The sequence below is a fragment of the Lepeophtheirus salmonis genome, chromosome W (assembly GCF_016086655.4).
Source record: "Lepeophtheirus salmonis chromosome W, UVic_Lsal_1.4, whole genome shotgun sequence".
NCBI classification, from domain to species: domain Eukaryota; kingdom Metazoa; phylum Arthropoda; class Copepoda; order Siphonostomatoida; family Caligidae; genus Lepeophtheirus; species Lepeophtheirus salmonis.
This window is the reverse complement of record NC_092585.1, coordinates 296,759-321,720: the sequence shown is the minus strand read 5'-3', so window position 1 is coordinate 321,720 and position 24,962 is coordinate 296,759. Positions and strand designations below refer to the sequence as shown.

General features: G+C 33.4%; 1 protein-coding gene and 2 long non-coding RNA genes across 8 annotated transcripts in view; 2 read left to right on the top strand and 1 right to left on the bottom strand.

Moving 5' to 3' along the window:
- LOC121131300 (two pore potassium channel protein sup-9-like) overlaps positions 1-24,962 on the top strand; it is a 194,708-nt gene that overhangs the window by 65,978 nt on the left and 103,768 nt on the right. The gene's annotated exons all lie outside the window — the stretch shown is intronic.
- LOC121128254 (uncharacterized) lies at positions 6,862-9,980 on the bottom strand. Of its 2 annotated transcripts, XR_011784007.1 has the most exons (3): positions 9,892-9,980; positions 8,688-9,561; positions 6,862-7,260 (listed from the first exon to the last, which is right to left on the bottom strand). It is a non-coding gene; the product is annotated as an uncharacterized lncRNA (long non-coding RNA). The 2 variants fall into 2 exon arrangements; XR_005868115.2 differs by lacking the exon at positions 6,862-7,260 and having other exon boundaries at positions 8,240-9,561.
- LOC121128651 (uncharacterized) lies at positions 10,988-11,992 on the top strand. Of its 3 annotated transcripts, none has more exons than XR_005868233.2 (4): positions 10,988-11,123; positions 11,202-11,406; positions 11,487-11,746; positions 11,959-11,992. It is a non-coding gene; the product is annotated as an uncharacterized lncRNA (long non-coding RNA). The 3 variants fall into 3 exon arrangements; XR_005868234.2 differs by lacking the exon at positions 11,959-11,992 and adding an exon at positions 11,808-11,932; XR_005868232.2 differs by lacking the exon at positions 11,959-11,992 and having other exon boundaries at positions 11,487-11,826.

Below are 24,962 nucleotides of genomic sequence, written 5' to 3'. Positions count from 1 at the left end.
GATATACATTTGTTTGTACATCTATCAACGATCTCTGAAACATCTATGGGACACATCAATCCTATAAAATTTCCAGAAAAAACTTGAAAAAATCCAAAAGTGAAAAAAAAAAGATCGTTAGTCATTAATCAGAGACTAGAGTCAATTACAAAATCATCCCGTTAAACAAGTATACAACTTTGAAATACTTCACTTACACTTGTTCTATTAGAAGTTAATCTTTAAATGACAAATGTAAGTTATCAGGAGACAGGAAGAAATAAACAAAATGCTCCTCAGTTACTACAAATAAAAGAAGTATAAATGTAGAAATTTACAAGAAGTTGTAAATTTTATCTCATAAGATTTTTTAGGGTTGGGCATTTTCAATCTTACGACATTTTAATGTAGTTATTTTATTGAATAATGAGAATATTCCCCTCTTAAGAAATGTAGTCAATTGGAAACCAAGTTAAAGATCCTTCCAACATGATATTGCATCTTTTTGGGTAGTCAAAATCTAGTTAGAATAGCCAATTTGGATTAAAGTATGTCCAAAATTGATGGTGGTTTTTTTAAACAAGTGATTTTTTTGGCGAAAAACTTTATTTACTTCCCGATATGACGACCTTTAAGTTTAATACATTTTTATGCGTTCTGGCATCCCTTCATACAGATTCGTCAAATTATCTGGAGAAATTTCTTGTGTATCTTTATAGATTTAAGCCCGTTTTTAATCAAGAAAAAAAATCAGAAATCTACATGTAAATAAATATATTATCTGCAAAACTTTATGTTGATTTCAAATGTGTGTTATATAAAATCATCCAATTCTGAGAAAATACAATTTAGTACTTAAAAAGTACTGTATTTATAAGGTTTTCTTCTAAAAGACATAAATTCAAAACTGAGTTTGAACAACTCAAATTTATTGATATCCAGGACCACAATTATCTATCTCTGGACGATAAAATAGAATAGAAAAAATGAAGATATGCTTCAGCATTGCAAAATGTTGTTCACTCAGACTTTTGTTTGAGTGGATTATAAGGAGCTGGTAATGCTCGTGATTCTCTACGTAAGTGAGGGTAAGGATAAAGTTTTCAGACATTTCATCAAACCTGGTGCCTTACACATAGCAAGGTGGATGTCTAAGCTTCTAACTACTGTAAAAATCGATCTGCTCAGCAAAAAAATAGCTCGAGAATTACCTTAGGGGACAATATTTGTGATTGATCAGCAACATAAACTAAATCGCTTCCTACACTTTTTTTATTTTTGGTTACGTTCCTTGGTGGTGTACAGCTCCACTTATTTCAGCAACACATTTGAATGACCTCATGAAAATCAATACAATTTCCTGTACAGGGAGAATTCTTCGAAAAATTATCTACACACAAAATAGTACTTTCTTCATATTATAATTAATGAAAAATAATCAAATTATGTGTTCTCAATTGATGATTAGTTTGGGAAACTAACGTCATGAAGGGAAAAATGATAAATTTACGTCATTTGAGATATCATAAAAAGCGAGGGAGGTTTGCAATTGTTTCGTTAAAATCCAAAAATTAAAATTTTTCGTAAAAAATTTAAAAAATATAATTTCAAATATAATTTTTTTTTGGAAAGCATTTCAAAATATATACTTATTCTCAAAATATTCAAAATTCCACTAAAATTCCACAAAAGTATAGTTTACCATCATATTTTACCTTGAATATCTCAACATCATATAAATTATGTCACTTTATTTTTTTTATACTTTTGTATGTTACTGGTGGCCCATCTAGCGTTTGCTTTTTGAACTACCATTTTTTTATACGTCTGACAGCTGTAGTATATATCCTCAATTGTGTCTAATATTTTGTAAAAGGTCTCTGGTTTACGAAATGGTTAAGTTTACGCTCAAAGAAAGTTGGAAATGCTAAGGACTTACTTCCAAAATGGAGAGTCTTCAAACGAAACTGCAAGAAAATTACGTCGGTCGAAATAAAGCGCCTTCCAGTGCAGTTTGTGGATAAATTTGTGAAGCGTGTGCGCAAAACTGGTTCGTTAATGGATAAAACAACGCGTTCCTGTGTTCGTCCAGTGTGTCCAATCGAAAATATTGCTGCTATTGCCGAGAGCGAAAAAAACGAGCAAGGAGCTGCCGTTATGGCCAATGGTGAGCGCTATCGGGCCATGCTGGAAGATTTTTTGTTTACCCAAATGGAAAAGGAAGACATCGACGACATTTGGTTCCAACCGGATTTCGCTACGTGCCACAAAGCCAACGTTGCAATTGATCTTTGCGCACTCTCTTCGACAATCGCATCATGAGTCGAAACGGCAATGTCAACTGGCCACCTTGTAGTCACGATTTGACCTGTTGACTATTTTATGTGGGGTACCGTCAAGAATAAATGTTACCCAAACCTCCAGAGGCGATTGACGATTTGAAACAAGAAATTGGGGTTGCCATTGCAGCTGAAGCTCACACAATCGAAAAATGTATTGAAAATTGGGTCGACAGAATGGGCAACTGTAAGGCCAGCGACAGCGGCCATATGGATAAAGTTGTGTTTTATTATTAATTGAAATGTGGGGCTTTCGATAAAATAAAAATTATTGAAAATATCCATCAGATCTTTTATAGCAATATCAAAAGAATAGTTTGTGAGCCCTCTCTTTGTATGAAAAACTAAAGATACTTTACATAAGAATCAGGAGCCCATTCCACAAAATCCATACACTTCCAACTGGGTTATTGATTTGATCACCAGTGTATATTGATCTGTAATTACAAAACTTTATTAAATGATCATATAAACTCAAAATTATTCTTTAAACAAATATTTTCTCAAGCGGATCGCGACTCATCGACCAAACCCCGAGGGGTGAGGTTGCTATCTACTGCCGTAATGATGCAATCGCTTTTAATCTCCAGGAACACTTTGGTGAATTTTTTGAACTGTGTACGATTGAAGTTAAAAATTTGAAATACATGTGTGTATGCAGATCCCCCGACCCCAATAACAAAATTTAGCATGCGCTCTCTTCTTTCATAGAGGAAATTAATAACTCAACCATAATGTGCGGGGCGTACATATTCTTGCAGTTGACTGGAGTACTTGACACCTGATTCCAACTCAGCAAATTTACTTATTCAGGGCTCCCTGACTCTTTCTCTCTCCACCATTACATTACTGACCTACACATCACAGGAAACATATTTAATCTTTGTCCTCTCTAATTCATCATGTAAGGCTAGACCGAGTTCATGAAGGAGGTGTGCCTCTCAGAACACTACCCCATTTTTATTGATGTTGATTACATCGTCAAGTTGAAAAAGCAACACAAGTCACCCACCTACACTCTTGATTTTAAAAACCGCCAATTGCATACCAATTCAAGCAAGCTTGTTATCCATTGACTGGGGTTCACTCTTTACCACTCCGAATATCTCCACGAACATGGTAACATGGTGAGGATATGTGTTCTACATTTCTGGGTATACTTCACTTCCTTATCGATTAGTACGTTCCCAACAAAAAATCTCATAATAATATTGTTAGAAAAGCAAACAGAGCGCTTGGGTTTATTAAAAGGAGTTTTTTAAACCAGAAATATGTACCTGACGAATAGCCTGCTAGCATAAGAATATGTTTATTTAAAACTTACGCTTTCTCAGTTGTGGAATCCAACGCATAGAAAGGAAAATCAGAGCTCTTGAAAATGTACAGAAACGGCGATAAGATTATGCTACCCCATGCTACCTTTTGACAGGGGTCACGAAAGGCAAGAGGCTCGAGGGTCAACGTTTTGCTGCCAAACCTTGAATATGATTTATTTAATGAACGTATCTATGTTTAATATGACGACTAATGTATTTGTTTATTTTGGCTGTCCCATACCTTGTAAGTGTATCTCATGATCAACACATAGGGTAGTACATATCCAAACCAAATTTTAAGAAAAGAAAGGTGTAATAACAGTTCATAGTTATTCTATAATGTCGTTATTTTTTTCAATTGTTGAATTATCTTTTATTTAGTAAATGGAATATAACTAGGACTAAATTAAATAAGGGTATTTATTCCCAATAAAAAGTGACGAAAAAAATACATTTTGAGACTCCAATTTAGACCTAATTTTTAATAAAATGTTTCTATTTACAAGATATGCAGAATTGCCAAATTTAGATTGAAATTTCAAGTTCTTTAAAAGTTATGAGAGTTTCATGATGATTTTAATATACAATTAACTTTACCCTATCTGCATAATAGATTTTATACGAAAACACAATCTATTGAAACCATGCAAACAAAACAAAGTGACAGAGAGTGCCTTCTTGCAACAAAATAATACAACTTTCTGAATGATAATATTGTCTAATATAAAATAAAAGTATATATTACTCACACAGAGGGTGCTGTGAAAATCATTCGAAGCATGTGTTATTTTTTTTTAACAACAAGCTACAGACTGTCACACCACCTTGCGTATAATATATATTTTTTAGTTTGCTCATGTCCTAATGAAAATTTGAACATAGACACATTTTTAGTTATACAATTCAAAATAGAATTGAAACAGTTCATTTTGAAGGATGCAATACTTGTTTTTAAATTATAATTCGAGTTGAGTTGAGCATTTATCTAAACAGTAGAGGCAGGTTACCACAACTATCATTCGTGTGCACTTATACGGGTACTTATAGACAATATATTTCTAAAAACTTTGCAAATTATAATCTTCAAACAAACACAAGTATCCCTTTCTCAAAATGAAGAGTTTTTTTTATTTAAAATGTGTCTTGTTTGTAGGAGTAAATATGTCATGATCAATTAAATTTTGGAAGCGCAAAAATAACTACTAACTTGGTATTCTCCCAAACTAAAACATTTTAAACTAGAATGGGCACTCGGTAGAGTGCAAAACTTCCTTTGGATTTTTTACTATATGAAACATCCGTATTAAACCTACATAATGACACCAATTGGAGCTCTATACCTCATTATGTTCCAAAGTTATTATTGATTATGCAATTTTAATGAACTTTTTGTGTTACCCCGACATTGACCTCTCAAAATTTGATGACTTTTTACTGAGACAATAATTATCTTCGTATCAAGTTTGATCAAGATTGATCTGTAACTTTTGCCGTATTCCTTGTGACTAACAAACAAAGTCAAAAACTTTATTTGTACACTGGACCAAGAACTTCTAAAAGGAGGACAGTGCAGTTTCTCCTTCTTCCTTTTTATTTCTACAAACTCTGTCCTAATGTACACTATTGTCTATAGCTGTTTTTCTTTTTATATCAGTACATATTGACATATTGTATTGTCCATTCAGTGCGTTGGGAAGTGTGTTGTAAAATTAAAATATAAATCCACGCTGGAAATTCAAAAGATCAAGGAATAATTCCAATCCATTATCGTCGTTAAGGAAGGTTTATTATAATATATTTATAACAGTGAAATCCAAGAAGTTTTATTTAAAATTTATTTTTGGTCCAATTTTTGCATTTTAAATAATTAATTGCTTAATTTTTTTACAGATGGTTAATATATGTGTTGCAGTAGGATGCAAGAGTGGGTACAAAGGTTACGAGATTAACAACGTCAGCTTTCATGTATTTCCGAAACCTCCCGAAATCTGCCAAAACTGGATCTGAGCAATACATCTTCATAACTAGGAGCCGTCAAAGCATTCAGTAGTCTGCAGTCGTCATTTCCTTTCAAGTGACTTCAAGATCAATAATGAGGATACAAACAAATACAGAAAAAGGAAGTCGAAATGTCTGACCATCCATTGCTTTAAAAATGACGTCGTGCCATCCCAATTTCACAATCTTTGAGATCATTTATAACGATAGATTACTCAGAGCAGGTATGTATCTTCTTCAAGTAAAGAAAGGTACAGAAGACTCTATGAGGTAATTGAGAATAAATCCCAATTGTTCTTAGACAAAGAAAAGATCAACTCTCTCCGAGATATTCAAAAGTGTATATGGAAAATGAACGGCCTGCTGGTGTTATATTTATGAATAATATTACCAGCCAAGTTTCATCTTTTTTCATCTTTCATCTCAGTAGACATTGGATTAACTGAATATTCCAAAAAGTATCTGAAAGCAAGAATTGCTTGCTTGACAGAAAGAGAGAAGATGGTATGTCTGATGGTAGATGAAGTATATTGCGAGAAAATAATTGAATATGCTGGTGGCAAAGTATTTGGAATCAAGAACAATGAAGTGACAAAAACCCTCCTGTGCTACACGATAAGAAGTATTGCTTCTCCTATTCAGATATGGTTGCATTGATTCCCATTTTCAAGATCGACTCTAAGACAATATTGTTAAACTATTCAGAAGTAGTGTCGGCATTAACTGAAATCCGATTTGGTGTTACTGCTGTATCTGTGGACGGACACAGTTCCAATGGAAAAAATTTCCTTGACAAATTATGTCGAGGAGAGATGAAATTGTCAGTGCCAAATCACAATAAGGAGAGAAGTCAAGTGTATTTACTTTTTGATACCGTACATTTATTCAAAAATTATTATTCTAACTTTTTAATCAAGAAGGAATTTGAATGTCCAGACTTTGATGGCAATGTGATAAAACCAAAGATGAAACCCATTCAAAACCTGTACACCCTTGAGCTTGGAAAAGGTATTAAATATGCATACATGTTGAATCAAAAGGTTTTAAACCTAAGATCAATAGAGAGGTGCAACGTAAAACTTGCTGACTCTCATCAATCAACAATTGAAGCCTGAGCGGAAAGGAACTGCATCATTCTTGAAAATCATAAGAACATTGTTCAATTTCATAAATGTTAAAGCAGGTAAAAGAAAGAGGGATACGTTCAAGGAGCCTGTGAAATCAATGAATAGTGAGAACATAAATTTAATGAAAAGATTTTAGGTATGGTTGAAGAAGTGGAAAGACATGAAAATCAAATCAAAAAGCTTATCCAATGAAACATTATTTTGTGCCATTCATACGACTGCAGCATTGAGAGAAATAACTGGATACTTCTTGAATATTATGAAAGGCTTGGATTAAATTTTGCTTTGAAAAATAAACAGTGATATTATGGAGAGGCGTTTTGGATACTACAGACAGTTATCTGGAGCTAATTCTTTATGAGCGTACGACAGTTTATGGAAGCAGAAAAAAGATTAGAATCCTTATTAAATTATCTAATATGACACTTACCGAGATCAAAACTAGCTTTTGTCCGCCAAGTGAAATTACTGTTGAAATCAGGGAGGAGGCCTTTTAGTACTCTAAAATGAAAAATACCCTGACTTACTTCAGGACGACCAAAATAATATAATTTTTTATGTATGTGGATATATTTCAAGGAGCCTCTTAAAAAACAAGATTATAAGGAATAGCATAGAGAGTCCCAAAATTATTTTGGAAGATGGAGGGCAAAATGATGTCGAGAAAATCGCCAGGGAGAAATTTTTAAACCAAATTCATAAAGGTGGCGTTGTTACTCCATCAGACCTTGTTTTCAATATCTGCTGCCAAGCAAGTCTAATCCATCAAGGAATATTTGACAATGAAAGCACAAAACATAAATTCCTTGCCCGAAGTTTTCAGTACAGCCTTGAAAATAAAATTGGAAGGAACTGAATTGGGGGAAATAATTATTACGAAAGTATGTAATCATCGGCATATCTTCAAGGATCTCTTTTATAAAATTGCTTATTCATTTTGCAATTGTTTAGTCAAAAATATTGTATCGGAAATTAATAACGGAATTAGGAAAAGGAAGAATAAGTGTAAATTATTATAATAATTGTAGAAAAATAAGAAAATTAAATAATTGAAAAAAAAAATAATATTAACTAAGTATGTACTAATATCCTCTGAATTCTTTGTTTGCTCCAAGTTATAGTAAAAATATTTTTTTAAATATAGATATGTCCTTTAATTCATTTATAATATATATATAATATTTATCATATATAAAGAATTTTGCAAAGAAAAAGGTGGACTAGCCTGTCTCCCAAAAACACAAAATAAGGAAACTGTTTTAATTTAAAAATATATTTTAAGAAAATAATTGATTAAAATGGTTTATAAAATAAGAGTGTTAAGTAAATTACAACGCTTCTTTATTTTTCCTTTCTCTCCTTTTTTTTTTAATATAGGCCTCAGTACGTACAGTACGTATACTCGCTATTTAAGTGAGCTGTCCTCTACTCTAGTACTATTTGACTAGACCTGTTTAAATTAAAACTTTTTTTTTTAATATTTAACTTTTTCCCGTTCTCCAAGGTCTACAGAAACTAAACATAACAGTCATTTGGTTCATGGACCACGGCTATGCTTGTCGCATGGGCCTTGACAATTTATTTGCTGGTGGCTCTAAAAAAAGGCTTAAAAACGAGATTATTTGTACTTTTTTACTATAGTTTCGAAATGTATATTCGTATATGTAATTCGTATAGTATTGATATGGGTATCAAATCAAAGCCAATAAACAGTGCTTATAAATAATTAATAATAAATTATTAACCCTTTATTTGTGTCCATGGGTAAATTTTTCCTCAGATATTAAAAATTGCTTGTTTTTTATAATTTTTCAATTTTTTCCCCTTTCTTTTTAGGTATTAGGTTCAGCATTTCTTCTGATAATATTTATTCCTTTAACCTCATCACGCTCCTTTTCTATATAACATGTAAGTTTTAGAGTTCTTACATTTTCCTCAGTTCTTGCACACCTTATGAATTTCTCATAGGATAATCCACGAAAACCTTGTGTGAGGTGTTGACACGATGATATTGGAATACAATTCAAAACCATATCTTTTACAAGGGCCTCCTTCAAATCCGTCCTGTCCTTGGATATTTCATTAATAAGGTCCCATGCCTTTGATTGCATTTCACAAACAGAGATGTTGTCCCTGTTTGAAATGAGGTTCACAAAGTCATTGGTAAGTGTTTGCATTGAACCTACACAAACTCTTGTTAAAAGTACTTTTAAGTCCGAGTAAGGCTGTTCTGACTTCAGGCACTTGTTTAAAGAATAATACAGGACTTTGTACAATAAGTCCTCCGGAATTGCACTCAAAAGATAATTAAATTTCGTCCTTTCCTGAGTTATTTTAGCCAGCTCAAATTGATATTCAATACGAAGGAAGTATCCTGTAGGCCTTAAGGTGGTAAAAGATGGAAGTTTCACTGAAACGTGACTTAGTTTAGTTTTTTTTTTTTTTAATATTCCTTTAATTGGTTAGATGGACTTGCACTGATTAAGTTAAAGTAAAAATTACAGTGTTATAATTACTCCATCTAACATAGGAATCTTTTGGTGAAATCTATGTACATATATTTTATTTATTTATCCAGGAATCGCTGGGGCGCGAACGTACAAACATCAAGTTCAAGAGAAAACTCCCGAGAGTGCTGTCCATGAGCTATGGCGATTCAATCTATATTAAGTCACTTTACAGTATTAACCAATACTATCCACCGTCATAATTCGTTTAGTCGGGGTCACCATTGTAGTGTCCTTAGACTCTTCAAAAGAAAACTCACTTGTGTACATGCTGAGTGCTAATTTATTCCTAATTCTTAAAATACAATAACAAGAGATATACAAAAAAGAAAAGAAGAACAGATTATAAACACCAGAAAATCCCCTTATTGATATTAATATAAAATACATATATTGTATAGTATGGGGGGTATGGTATGGATTATAATATAATTAAGGCCTTTTAACTACTTTTGCAGTTGTTAAAAATCCATACCATTATTAGTACAAACACGTTTTAAATACGTTTGCAGGGTCCAAGGAATTTGACTTACATAATGAACAATCTCCCTTATTTAAAAGATAATAATTGTATGTTTTAAGTAGAATGATTGGACAGAGCGTTTAGTTCAAGTTGAAGACTAACCTTATTTATCCTGGGTGATTAGCATTAAGATATACACAGAGAAGAGTTTTTAAGGTTTATTAACGTAGCTTGTAGCGTGTACAGTAGCTGATATAATAATATTAATACATAGCGAAATATACTCATTTATATAGTATATTTTGAATAAAAAACAAATATATAATACAAGATATATCATATAAGTGGATGTCCTTGAGGTTCACTCTTATAAGCATCTGATTCATCAATTCGTTACAAAAGGTTCTTCGTACAGGTTCTATTTATTTCTTGATACAAAGAGGCCTCCTTCTCATTTTTAAAATGGCATTGAGATTTGTTTTGTAGTTAACGCTACTACAAAGTGGTCTCCACGGGGGAAATTGCGTCCTACTCGAACTACGAATATCCGACGTACATAATTCCTTAGTACCGGTGTCGTAATATAATTTTGATTTGTTGCAAATGTTATGAAACGATTTCTTCAATGCACTACTGTGTGCTGGAATTTTTGATCTAAGGTTCTTTCCATGAACTACTTGATTAGGAGAGTATCCGCACTTGCGGAGTGTATTTCTATACTCCAATAGCCCATCTCTAAACTCTTCTGAATCGATTGTTCTTGTTCCACATTAATTAAGAAGGTTCTTCATATTTTTTATAGCTGCCTCGGCCATTCTGTTACTTTGTGGATTGTAAGGACTTGATGGAGACCAAACGATGCCATTTTTTTAGTGTAAAAATTCTTGGAATATATGGGATGAGAAGACTGCACCTTGATCAGATCTCAGATTCTTCGGATATCCGAAATTAGTAAACCATTTTGAAAATGTCTCAATAATTTTCTCCGTATTTGGGTCTTTTTTATATTCTTCAATCACCGTGTATACTGATAATGCATCCACACATACCAGGTAAGATTTTCCGCTTAACATAAACAAATCTATTGACATGCTCTCGCTCTTCTTTTGGTTTTCGTCATTCCTTGATGCGACAAATGTAATTTAGCAAGGATGTCTTTTTGGCACGCTTTAGGGACGACAATTCCTGTTCCTTTCAATACCAAACCGTCCTCAACAGCTAAGTCTTTGATCATGTTCTTAAATAATTTTAGGTAATGATTTTCTACTCTTCCTTTTTCTTTCAGACCACATTCCACGAATTCTACGAGTGCTCGATAGTCTCATCCGCTTTTCCTATATTTCGTATCTCTTCAATGATTGGATCTACGAAACCAATATTTCGGATTTTATTCTGTATTACAGCTATTCTAATTATGGCTAATCTAATTGTGTATTTTCTTCCACTTTCTAATTCTTCTTCTTCCCTTTCAGGATCATCTACTGGAGCTCGTGACAAAGCATCTGCAATAATATGGTCTTTTCCTGTCTTCCATGATACTTTGAACTCGTAATGTTGAAGGCACATTCTAATCTTCAGTACTTTGGCGTTTTCGATTTGGTTTAAAGAATAGTTATTGAATATAGTGGAGAGAGAAGGATGATCGGTTATTACTTCGAAGTGCAGTAGTCCACTAAGGTAAATATGACATTTTTTAATGGCCCACTAGATGGCAAGGGCTTCTAACTCGATCATCGCATATCTTGATTCTGTTTCAGTGATAAATCTCGAACCACATTCAATTAGTTTCCATCTTTCTCCATGCTGTTGTATTAAATTGAATCCAAGACCTTTGGTTCTTGATGCGTCTGTCTCTAAACATGTTTCTCTCAACGGATCAAAAAGTGCTAGGATTGGTGGCTTAAGTAAAATATCTTTAATATTGTCAATCGCATGTGAGTGAACTAACTCCCATTTGAATTCATACTTTGTCTTCAACAAGTCTCTCAATTGTTCGGCCACTTTGCTCAATTTTGAGGTAAAAGATGTTAATTGATTAGCCATACCCATAAATGATCTTAATTCTGTTCTGTTTGTAGGAGTGGGAAATTTGTGAATAGCATTTATTTTATCTTCGTTGACGGCAATTCCATTCTTATTGATTTTGTAACCGACAAAATCAATTTCTTCTTTCGCGAATTGAAAATTCTCTAGACTTAATGTGATTCCAAATTCCTTGCATCTGTTTAGAACTCTTCTTACTCTCTTAATATGATTATCAAGATCTTCGTCATCAACGAGGATGTCATCAACTACTATATCACACCGACTATTATACGCATCTCCCGTATAAATAAATCCCATAGGAGCTCTCTTAAAGTAATATCTTCCGTATGGAGCAATAAAAGTTGTTAATTTCTGTCCCTCTTCTAGGGGCATCTGCCAATAACCATGCACAGTGTCAAATTTTGTGAAAAACTGGGACTTCGGATTGATTTCAGAAACGGCTTCCTTTGGAGTTTTCATAGGATAAACTAATCTCTTAACCTGTGAGTTTAACATGGTTAAGTCTACTGTTTAAATCACTTTACCATTCTGTTTAGATACAATAACTATGGCGTGGCACCACTCTGTTGTTTCATCTTCTACTTTCACAATCACATCCTTTTTGACCCTATCATCCAGCATGTTTTTCACATGTCCACGATATCAAAAAGGTATTTGTCTTGCACTATGGTGCATTCTGAAAGATGAAAAGTTCGTTCTCTGTGATATTCCCTACAACATACACAGTCTCCCATAGCTACGACTTCCAAGTTTCATGATAAGTTGTACAACACCAAGAATATGCATTGAAGATCCATTCACTCCAACAATCTTTGGATCAAAAGTAGACCCTTTGCGATCAAATTTGATTTTTTTTAAATACTTTAGATACAACAATAGAAACCATTGCTCCACTATCACACGTGTCTGCAACTTCCACTTAATGATTTCCATAAGTATCTATTATTTCAATTGGTATTTTATTAGTTTTTAATTTCTGGATAGAAATAATTACCGTGACGGAGTTCTGCTTCGCTGATTTACACATTCTTGTAAAATGTCCCTTTCTTTTACAGCTCAGGCATTCACTATTCCTCGCTGGACAAGGAATCTCATTTCTGTGAGGATAATCAAATCTACATTTCCCACAAAGTTTACTCCCACTTCTCTCCAACGATCTTCCTCGACTGACACTCCTTCTTCGGAATCCCATCCTGTCAACAGATTTCCTATTTGCATTTACAGATTTCCGAATTGTTTGTCATTTTTCCGAGATACCCGGATTTCGGGTCAAAAATTACTGTTTTTTTACCTTTAAACCCTCAAAAGTGGGGTTGAACGGCGGAATTGATCAAACATTTTTTTATGACAAAAGTTAACCAACACATATAGCCAACTTTTATCAATTTTCAAATTTTTGAAATCGATTTATGCCAAGTTTACTTTATTTCGAGTTTCCCGACCCTAATTTTTAGAACAGGTTTCTCCAGACCTTGGCATAAGGTTTCCGGGGGGAAATCAAACCCAGTTGATACCCCTGTTCATGGTCTACAATTTTTTTAATGTTCAATAAGTGTAGATCTGCCGGCTTCGGAGTCTATCAACAAGAAACTTTGGTTAACAAATTGAACACACAAAACAAAACTATTTTTATTATATATAGGACTAGCAACCAATAAGGGGCTTCATGCCAATAATTACCAATCCTAAATTAATTTAGTGAAAAGTTTAGTTGTAAATTGTACCAATATTATACAGACATCTTTGATTAGATTGCCAAATAATTTCCAAATATTAGCAATATTTTACTAAATTAATTATCTAAACAATTTATTATTCAAAAGTTAATTTAACAATATGTAACTCCACGAACTGACCTAAACAGAGTCAATAATTATTTGCAAATATTTAATAAATGAAATAAATTGAACCCAGAAATATTAAATGAACCCTTCCCAGATAATACTGGACTCACATTTCCATTAAAAAAGAGACAACTCATAGTAAATAGCAGTCAATTAGGATTGTATATTAATAATTTGCTAATATTTATTATAAATATTCAAATTAAGTAAATTGAACCCAGAAAAATTAAATAAACTGGAATCTTCTCCAGATAAGTGTGGACACACATTTCTATTCAAACAAACCTACATTTGACTTAATAGCAGACAATAAGAATTTTATAAAAATAATTTGCAAGTATTTATTAAAAATATTCAAATTAAGTCATATGTATCAAGAAAAATTTAATTAAACTGCAACCCTCCCCAGATAAGAGATTTATTATTCAAAAGTTAATTTTACCAATATAATTGCAGGAACTGACCTGCATCAGAGTCAGTAGTAGCCAATAATGATTTTTCAAAGGATTTGGAAATATTAGCAATATGATACAAAGTAAAAAGTTAATTTAACCCTGAAATAATAAGAGATTAGTTGGAACTACCTAGTTCTTATGAAGTAGCCGTATTATATAGCTATAATAATTTGCCTGCCGTTCATTGACTTGGTACACACTATAACAGCGGAATGAACTGCATGGAAAGAGATTTTTTCTCTTTTCAAAATTCTAGGATGCTTTTATACTGATGTCATAATATAACATAAACACATCACTGGCTTTTTTTAAATGCAAAAGAATAGATACATACCAAAAATTATACATTTTTGAAATCAGTGGATAAAAGCCTACAACTTTGATTTCAACCAAAAAACTGGTATATTATCCAACCAATTTTTGATATCCGAAGAGATAAAATTTATGTCGCTTTTTGAATGATAAATTTTGATTTGGTTCCCAGATCAGCTTTGGTCAAAGTTACATAGCCTAAATTATAAAAAGACAGTTATATATTTAGGATATTCAACTTTGATTAAATAATATCATGTTGATTTTTTTTTTTTTTAATTTAAAAGTTTTAAGCTTTTGAAGTTTGGACCAAAAGTGTAAATATCTTGGTTTTTATTAAATTTTGGAGGTGATAGACATAATATATGTGTCTTACAAAGTAAAGGTACCATATTTTATTCAATTAAAGAGGTTTGTATTTTGAAGTTTAGGGAAAAATGTGAAATCCTATTTTTTGAAAATTATCCAAGTGACTCAAATGTATTTTTTTGTCATAACATAAATGAAATTTTGGAAAAATGTTTTATTAATATGAATTTCAGTAAGGGATATATCAAGATATTTTGTGAAGAAATTTTAGAAATTAACTTCATATTTGCATAAGTTATTTAATGAAATAATTTCTAATATTAAACAAGATGAAAGAACTTAAAAACGGAGGGGGAAATCATTTAACCTCCTAAAGCAAAGACCACAAAGATTAGAGAAAGAAAAAAGAATGGAAGAAAAATGATTTTTTACCTGGATTTTTGTAACATAAATAAAATTTTTGGTTTTCAAGATATTTGCTATTTTTCAAAGCTAAAAAAAAACTACAGGAGAATGCACAACTTTTCATTTCAATGCAAATTTACAAATTGTTAGTGATTATTCCGGGAAACCCGAAATTGTGACCGTTTTTTTTTACTTTCAAAAGTAAAAAATAATAGATTAAACGCCGAAATTTTGCAAATTTTATTTATGCAAAAAGTTGGCCAACAGATAAAAAAACTTTTTATGGTTACAATTTTTTCAAAATGATTTCTATGAAGTATTTATAAGGGGCTCCAATCCAAATTTGCACATGACAATAATTAGCAATCCTAAATTAATTTAGTCGAAAGTTTAGTTGTAAATTGTAGCAATATTATACAATCATCTTTAATTAAATTGCAAAATATTTTTTGCATTATACTGAGTTTGCAATTATTTTAAATTATGACCTTTTTTTTCCTTTTTAAATGGGTTAAATCTAAAAAATTTACAAACTCATATTTACTGAAAAAATTTAGCAGAGACCTAGAGTAAGCTTTTTTATAGATACAAATTTTGAAATTGATTTCTATAATTTTCGATTTTTTGGGATTTGAAACTCAATTTTTTTTAGTTTTTCACTGATTTCAAAAATGAAACCCGTTCTAAAAAATCAGGGACGGCAAAATCTAAATAAATCCAACTTTGCACAAATTGATTCAAAAAAATTTAACAATGATAAAAGTTGGCCTCGAGTATCTTGCAAAGAGCCTTGGGCGATGTGTTTCTTATAGATACTAAAAGCCTATTTGATAAGGGACTTATTACCGTTACCACGGTCTATTTAGGTGCCGATTTGGGCACAGCCAAGGGATATTTGAGCTTTGCTATAGAGGGTGACAAGGATAACATGTTAAAAAAAGTAATACAACATAGTGGCACCATTAGAAAAATGTTAGGGATCCGTATTGCAGGTGAGATTTTATATAGATAATGCTAACCCACTAAGGTGTGAGAAAAGTCTACATAAGAAGCTATAACGAGACCGTTGCAAATCGATTTGTTGGTATTTAGATAAAAAAAATCGTTATCTTAACGCGTAGTTTTTTAACCATGGGACTCAAATCAATAGACCAATTAAGTATAGCAGATTTATTGGCTTATAAACTAAAATGTAAACATACTTTTTTTAATCAGATCAATAAATTAGTAGACTTGAATAAAATCAAACAAGAGCTTTATATATTACCCTAAAGGATTGACCTTATCTGGGAGAAGAGGTTCTATTTAAGATTATGCTACTTCAAGCGTGGTATGGATTAAGTGATCACCAAGTAGAGGAAGGAGTTAACGATAGACTAACCTTTAGTAATTTTGTGGTCTTTCCCTAGATAATGAATTCCCTGATCACAGTGTATTAAGTAGGTTTAAGACTTTGCTCACAGATAAAAATGGCTTAGATTCACTCTTAAACTTAGTCAATAAGCAACTAGAGAAGCAAAATATTAAGATTAAGCATGGATCAGCGGCAGTAGATGCCTCCATTACTCCCACTCCAAGAAAACCAAAGGGGAAGAAAACATATGATCTCCAGCATGATGGAATTGTAACATTATCAGCCTCTTATCAACAAGGAGTAGATCAAGAAGGATCATGGACTAAAAAAGGTGGCTCACTTCATTATGGCTGTAAAAAGCATGTAGTAGTAGATTCCCATGAGGGCCTTATCTTAGCCGTTATTACTACCAAAGCATCTGTTTCAGACAGTGTAGAGTTAGTGAATGTGTTAGAAAAAGCCAATTTAGATCCTGGTAGCGGAGTCTATGTAGAAATGATAGAAAAGCGGTTATTTCAAGAACCTATAGATATTAATATCGTACAAAATTATCTCAGGAATCCCGAAATAGAACTAGCTAATACTAAGGCACTGATTTTAGGATGTACCCATTATTTACTGATTAAAGAAGAGATATCTAACTACTATACAGACCAACTCCTCATCATTGACACAGCAACCTTGTCAGCCCAAGCTGTCAAATATTTTCTACTGGCCAATCAGTTCACCAACGGGTAGTAATCAAGACTTGTTTATAGCATCTCAATTAACAGCTACTTTTGTGTTATGTACCAATACAACTTGATTATAGGTGCCCTTATGAAAGGTGTGCATAATGAATTGCGTTGCTTGGTATACTTTCTCAATGTATTGGTCACTAGCTAGATCTGTATATGTTTCAATGAGGGGGTATTTATTTTTTGAGAAAAATCAAAGGTTTTTTTTTCCAATAACAAAGAGTGTTGTGGGGGTAGTATGCGCAGTATTTGCTTCACTTGTGGCTATATAGCTATTTTTTTTTTTTAAATACATTTTTATTAAATGAACCACAAAGTGCAGCTTTGTGATTCATATATTTTTAATCCTTTTGATAGTAACATACTTTCATCCACAGTCTGCATCATAGAGATTTGGTAGAAGATTTAAGATACCTTTTGCATTTAACATTTCTCATAAAACTGTTATACTTACTAAGACTTGAAATTTCACATACTATAACCCATCCCACAGTCCTATGAAATTGTTCCAAGTGATCACCCACCTGCATACCTTTACAAATAGTAGAAAAAACTTTTCCCTCAAATTTTTTATCCCCCGAAACTATATAATCAAGGTAAACAGTTCCCTTCATAGGTAATTTATGCACTTTCATATATCTTTCTCTAAATTCTTCATCTTTTGCATAATTTTGTGCTGTTTCTTGCTCACTCAAATCGGCTCAAAGAAGTTACTACCCTCGCCAGTCTTCATGACACATTTGTTTGACGCATTTTTTATTGAGGCGCATCCTAAAAAAGAATTTAGGAGCCTATTTTTAATCCCAAATACACCGCATCCAGGTCAAGATTGGTTATTTTAATACGCAAAGTGAATTATTTTTTGGTAAGGAAGCCACAAATAAGTGACTGGAACGGACATATGGTACGTGAGGATTGCGAGTTCAGTTCTTATTAAGCAGGAAATACTGCAAACTTCAAAGTATGCACTACATCTTGATGTAAAACTAATTTAGCCTCATAGTTACCTATTGTTTTAATAGGCGCCTCTAACTCAATTAATGTATAGTCTATTACAGCACTTTTCTCTTCTCTTTAAGTGCTTTAGCAATTTGCAGTGGCTTTACAGAGCTAAAAATCTTCCCTTCATCACCCGCCTTAGCAGCCACTTTCAATGTGATTTTCTCTAGTAACTTCACATTTTCTAATGCTTTAACTTTGTAGCTTTTTTTCCAGCTTGTCGCTGATTTTCTAACACAGCTTTCATACTTGATTTATCTGCTACTACTGCCACCCCTTTTTGAATAAGATAGTTTCTACCAAGCCCAGGCTTGACCTTTACAATATGACCTTGGCTACCTAACGCTTTATATGTTTCTTTGAGTATTATTTCCATATGTAGTAAAATCTTATTATTTTAAGCTATCTACTACATAGGGTAATAAAGCTAATTGCCTAGCCCTTTTTACCGCAAATGCTATTTTCTTTTGATATTTGAGACTATTACCAGTGATACAGCGGGGTAATATTTTACCCCGTTCATTAATAAACTTCGTCAAAAAATCTACACTCTTATAGTCTAAATACTTAATATGATATTTTTTTAAACGACAATATTTTTATTAAGCGTTTTCTTATGCATCGATTCATTTACTAAGGTCATACGGATAATTTTTACTTATGTGCTCTTATTTCTACGCTTTTGATTGTGTATTACACCATGCTTACCTAAAGCAAATGTTAAAAAACGAAATACCTTTTCATCCTGTTTATAAGTAATTAGGCTTGGCTCACCTTGAAACTCTATAACATGATAAATACCTGTCTCTTAATGTGCTATATGATAAGCAAGCTTTTTGAGACCTATAGCCTCCTCATCTATTATTATTACTTTTCTTTAAACTAAGTAATTCCTATATTTATCAATAGCTTCTTTTATATGTTGCTCTGATTATACAGGAGTAAGTATAAATATTGTTTCGTAGTTTATCAATTCCATGCCATTTATAGTAAGTACGCTGTTTTTATGTAACAGCATACAAATTCTAAAAAAATGCAAAAAGTCAATTGTTTTGCTTTAATTTTATGCGTATGAAAGTAAAAACCATCATGGCATACAAAAATACTTTAGTGATTTAGTCCATTTTGTAAAAATGTAAACAAAACTTCTATAGGACACCCTTAAGGAGAGGCTATATTTCGTGCCTTTAACCTATCTTCATTTGAAGATACTAAGGTATTTTTGCCAGTTGTTCCCTTCAAAATCTATAATAAATTAGATTATTTACCAAAGTTAACTTTGGTTTTAGAAATCTTTCTAATTTGCCAATTCAAATTCTCAATAGAGTTAGTCGTATAAATCATACGCCTTACAACAGTAGGATAGACTACATACGTCAGATAGTCCCCTATAAATTCTTCATCTAAGAGATGGTTAATACTCGTTCTAAAACTGTCCTCCCAAGTAGCATGGAAATCTTTTAGCTTTTTATAGACTTTTTCTTTACTAGAGTCTTTATCAAAGTTATAGAATACTTCTTTTAAATCATAGCCAAAGGCAGCTTTATCTCTTGGCTTTACTTTACGCAATAAATTACGTTCTAAGTGTACTACACAACGTTGAACATCACTTGTAGGGTAGACTTCCTTAGCTGTATCAGTAAAGCTACTAAGCCATCTGCAATAATTAAATCTATTTCTACAACACCTTTTTTTTTTCAATTGAGTAAAATACTCTCCCCACATACCATTACCTTCTGTAGGATTTACAGGCAAGTGTAATAGCTCTCTTGTATTATCGTCTTTGACCCCATACATTACATATACCACTTCTTTAATATAGTTATCTCCTCGCTTTAAACTTACATACAAAGCATCACAATAAAAACTGCTTTATAGTAAGCATCTAAGGGGCGTTTTCCCCAATTAGTACGTATCTCATGAAAACTATCTGCTAAATTAATGACCACATCATGAATCATAGATTCTCCAAAATAATCTGACATGATCGAGGAAACATCACTACTAGATAAGCTTTTTCGATAAAATAACGAAGCTAACTCATTTAGTTGAGATTGACATTGGGCTATTAGCTTTAATAAAAGCAGTTTAAAATCGCCACTACGTGTTCTGGGTGTCTGTATCTGTAAACTGTTCGTGCTTAAGGACTTAAAGCTCCTTGGGTAGCAACCATTGCCCAAGTTCACGTTCCACGTTCAAGTAGCATTAAACCCTCTAGGGTAGTCACAGCAAACTGATCAAAATTTTATGATTCTTGGCTTTCAAATAAATTGGTTAAACTTCCAAATATCATTTTTTCTACTTGTTTCACTCTTACACTTTTTTTCATAATTACATCAATTTATTGGCTATATATTTTATCCCATTGGCTTTGGGCTAAGATACTAAAAACACAATAAATATGACCCCCCTCCCCGGAGAAGTTTGATTTTATTCCGATCTACTTATTTATTGATCTGATTTAAAAAAGTATGTTTACACTTTCGGTATGCCGTCGCATTAACAATACCACTCCCTAAGGTATGACTTAGTCTAAAACATGTCAAATCAATAGCCGCTTTACCAATTATTTTGGTTATATTATTTAGTGGAATAGGCCTCTTCCTTACCTGGATCAATCAAGGAATATTTAAGGGACTTTATACAAACAACCAAGACTATGCCCATATATATAACAACATATAGTGACGCTACATTGCATAATGTAAATTTAAAATAGTCACAAATCAAAAATAGGGTCCCTAGGAGAATGACCATTACGGGTACAATAGGCATCACAAAGCGCTACCCTTTTTTTGTTGCCGGTCTCACCAAAAATACAACTACTATAATTTGTGCTATACTAATAAATATAAATAGGCTACTATAAATTAAATTGTAAAATTTATTGTCTTCGAAGAATTTTCCATAAATCCTTATTTTTTCCACCAAAAAGGGTTCAAAAGCATTGAGCGTTACGCCATAGGTAACGATATAGTAGGTCAATAGCCCGAGGTATGCAGACTGACAGATAACCTTTACGGCACCATACAGTGATAATACTGGGTTTTTCTTTTTTGACTACTACCCCTATTTTATATTGCGCAGGGTTTCTTTTTATCTCCTTTTTTATATAGCAATAAATGCCTATTACACCCATTAGGGCAATATTTAACAGGGGTAGTTAAGCCATTGCATACAGTATATAATTGATTTTAAGGCCTTGGCAAGACCACTGATACAACTTGAGACCATTGTAAATTAACTTAATCTTTTTTACTACTCTTTTCAAATAAAACTGCTCATTTTTAACTTTGACTCCTTTTTCAAGTCATTTTTCTACTTTTTGGACATACTAATCCCTTAGGATATTGTTGTAAAATGATGTTTGGAACTCTATATAAATTATAGGCTATCGACTCTATTAAGTGTTGAGTATACATTTTAACTAACCCTACATAGTGAGACCCATAAGAACGAAACCATAGGTTGATACTTCCAAAAATACGTTCAACCTTATATCTTGTCTTACTAACTATTTGGTAAAAACGTTTCTCTCCAGCTCTTAAAGCTCTATTTTTTACTGCTTTCTTCTGAATACCAGATTTGAGTCCTTTGGATTTGGATATTGCAGCATTAGGTAGTCCACTATATCCTTTATCTGCATAGACTCTGCTACCAGGATCTAAATTGGCTTTTTCTAACACATTCACTAACTCTACACTGTCTGAAACAGATGCTTTGGTAGTAATAACGGCTAAGATAAGGCCCTCATGGGAATCTACTACTACATGCTTTTTACAGCCATAATGAAGTGAGCCACCTTTTTTAGTCCATGATCCTTCTTGATCTACTCCTTGTTGATTAGAAGCTGATAATGTTACAATTCCATCATGCTGGAGATCATATATTTTTTTCCCCTTTGGTTTTTTTGGAGTGGGAGTAATGGAGGCATCTACTGCCGCTGATCCATGCTTAATCTTAATATTTTGCTTCTCTAGCTGCTTACTGACTAAGTTTAAGAGTGAATCTAAGCCGTTTTTATCTGTAAACAAAGTCCTAAACCTACTTAATACACTGTGATCATGGACTTCATTATCTATGTAAAGACCACAAAATTTACTAAAGGTTAGTCTATCGTTAACTTCTTCCTCTACTTGGTAATCACTTAATCTATACCACGCTTGAAGTAGCATAATCTTAAATAGAAGCACGGGTCATAAGCTCTTCTCCCAGATAAGGTCAATCCTTTAGGGTAATATTTTAAAAGCTCTTGTTTGATTTTATTCCAGTCTACTAATTTATTGATCTGATTAAAAAAAGTATGTTTACACTTTCGTTTATAAGCCGATAAATTTGCTATACTTAATTGGCCTGTTGATTTGAGTCCCATAAAATGCAATATTCGTGAAAAAACTACACATTAAGATAACGATTTTTTTATCTAAATACCAACAAATCGATTTGCAACGTCCTCAGCTTGCAAGAAATGGTAATGACATAGTGTTGTTATCTCAAGATGATTGGCTTTGGATAAATAATTATTTTTCTGCTGATTTGGAAGGTATTAAAATAGGCATTAAGTTTGCAAAGGACTATATTAATAAGGATTCATTTGCTGCTAATGCCGATAGTGCTACACCATTAAAGCTCTAAAAACCAGACTGGGATACTACGCACGTTGCACATAATACAGAAGAAGGGGAGGATAGTATTTTCATTATTGATTTTTCTGACTATGCTATTGAAGATACAACTAGTGTACGAGATAATGGAAATCTTATTGTTAACAGTTTTGGAGATAATTTCTCAGAATTTGCTGAGCTTAAAGAAGTTACTACAGGGTGCGTGGACCAAATCTGCCACATTTTAAAGACGACATTACTCCATCAGCTTATGTCTGATCCGTCTGTTTTTAGTGTTAAAATTTTTCCCGGGTCATAGGCTTCAGTTATTGTTTTCCACTTGTAGCGATAGCATCATTTTCAGTGCCCAAGAAAAGTCATTATGTTCAATGAGAGAGATCATAGGTGCGCTGCTATTAAGATTATGCTTAGTGATCACATGAAATTCAGCAATGCTGACATCTCTGGCCTTCTGTCAATGCCAGTTAGAACGGTCAGTAGTCTTAAGAAGCAGCTGGAGGAGTCATCGGACCCGATGGACGTTGTTGACAGGAAGAAGAAGGAGGAGAGGAGCACTAGGATTGTCCGGGACGTCACCTTCATCAACAAGGTCAGGGACATCATCGACGAGGACCCCCAGCGTTCCATGAGAGCCATGGTTAGGGACCTGGGCGTGGCCGAGTGGACCGTGAGGGCTTGTGTGAAGGAGGACTTAAAGTGCAAGTCCTACAGGCGTCAGACAGCCCAACTTCGGACTGAAAAGACTCAAGGGTTTTTGTTCAGGATCAAATCCACAACTCCTAGAACCATCACTGGATTGCCGTGAACAACAGAGACGTCCCCAGGGGCATGAAGACCAAGTTTCCGGCCACTGTCATGGTCTTTGGGGTCGTGTCAAGTGAGGGTCATGTCATGCCGCCCCACATCTTCGAGACAGGCCTCAGGGTGAACACGGACATCTACCTGCAGGTCCTGGAGGACATTTTGTGGCCGTGGATCAAGTCTGTTGTCAGCAACAGGCCGTGGATGTGGCAGCAGGACTTGGTTCCGGCCCACGAAGATAAGCGGATGCAAGAATGGCTGAAAAGCAATGCTTTTGCGTTCATACCCTTCTCCTCTTTGCCTCCCTCATCACCGGATTTGAACCCGTTGGCCTACTTTGTCTGGTCCTACGTGGAGAACATGACCAACCGCTCCTCCCATAACACCAAGCAGTCTCTCATCACCAGCATCAAGGAGAAATTCAGTGAGATAGAAGCAGCGTAGATCCAAAATGCCTGTCCTCGGTTTCGTAGCCGCATTGAGCGGGTTTTGGCTACAGACAGCGGCTATATTGAATAGATAGCTGCTCTATATCCAAATAAATATATTTGTTTTTATTTTATCAATAAATATTATAAAATAAGCTTGTAGTTGTTGTTTTTTGAAGCGGCAGATTTTGTCCACGCTCCCTATTTAACAAATTGGAGAGAAAATGAGTCCAGCAGATTGATAGGGATACATTATAAAAACAGATTCTTAAGCACATGTGCTATAAAAAGATGTGGTGCTCATAAACTTATTAATCAGTTTAATCAAGTAAAAGAAAGTTTTAGTACTACTGCAGCATCGAGCACTACATCGCATACTACTAAGCAACCAATACATGAATATCCAGAAGGTGTTTTTGCCATACCAGAAAAGAAAAGAGAGACAACTACTGCTTCCTGGGGTGGTTTTGCATTTCCAGAAGTTGATGCCTTAAGTCCCCTTGCATTGCAAGAGTGTGAAAAGTGTATAGATCAACATCCAATTTGTGATTGATTAGTTAAGGAGATAAGCGATTCTGGGAAAGTAGGAGGTAAGACTGCTCTGAATTTAGAAAATAGTACAGATTCTGTGGACCAATATTGAAGGGAAAATGTTTGAGAAGTTATCGGGACGCTTTACAGGTACTAAAGAACCCAACAAAGAGATATTGATCCAAGGATATATGCAGGGAATGGACCCACTATCAAGACTAAGCAAAACTCAAAGAAAAAATTCCATGAATATGAGGATCAGGGCAACTATTTAGAATTTGCTATTATTAATCCTTATGAAGAAATGGAGCATATGGACATTACACTTACTGATTATATGTGTAAACTTTTCTGGAAAGGTTATAGAAAACGAAGAGCTAAATTAAG